The sequence below is a fragment of the Galeopterus variegatus genome, unplaced genomic scaffold, assembly GCF_000696425.1.
Source record: "Galeopterus variegatus unplaced genomic scaffold, G_variegatus-3.0.2 Scaffold13084, whole genome shotgun sequence".
Taxonomy (NCBI): domain Eukaryota; kingdom Metazoa; phylum Chordata; class Mammalia; order Dermoptera; family Cynocephalidae; genus Galeopterus; species Galeopterus variegatus.
In genome coordinates, this window is record NW_007739195.1 from 27,134 (window position 1) to 27,842 (window position 709).

Sequence of the window (709 nt, forward strand, 5' to 3'; positions counted from 1 at the left end):
GTTGATAACAATTTGTCTGTACCCTTTATACAGGTCAAGTATCCCCTACCCGAAATGTTTGGGACCAGATTTTTGGGTTTGGAATATTTACAGAATACAGATTTTTTTGGGTTTGGAATATTTACAGAATACAGACCCAATTGAGCATCCCTAATCTGAAAATCTGAAATCCAAAATACTCCAGTGAGCACTTCCCTTGAGCGTTATGACACTCAAAAAGTTTCAGATTTGGGAGCATTTCAGATTTCGGATTTTCTGATTAGGGATGTTCAATCTGTACTTCACAGTCAGTTTCTCTAGGAATAAAATCCTTGATTTATATTTTCCTTGAACATCTTAAATATGCTACCCCATTTTCTTCTGGCATAAAGTATTGCTTTTAAAAAGTCAGATGATAATCTAAGTTTCTTTCCCTTATAAGTACCATGTACCCATCTGTAGATGCCTAAACAATCTTTTTCTTTTCTCGAGGTCCAGTAATTTCTTTAGAATAAGTCTGTGTGGGCCACCAATCCCACTCCACCCGCGGATCTCTGGCGGGGCTGGTGGCGTGGGGAGCCCCCGGCCAGCGTCAGGAGGGCAGAGAAGAGGATCCCGGCCAGACTGTCACTCCACCACACCTGGGGCCTCGGCCCCAGGTAAACTTCCTGCTTCTGGGAGGAAGATACCATCTCTGTGGCCTTCAGTTTGGAAAAACCCAGACTGATTT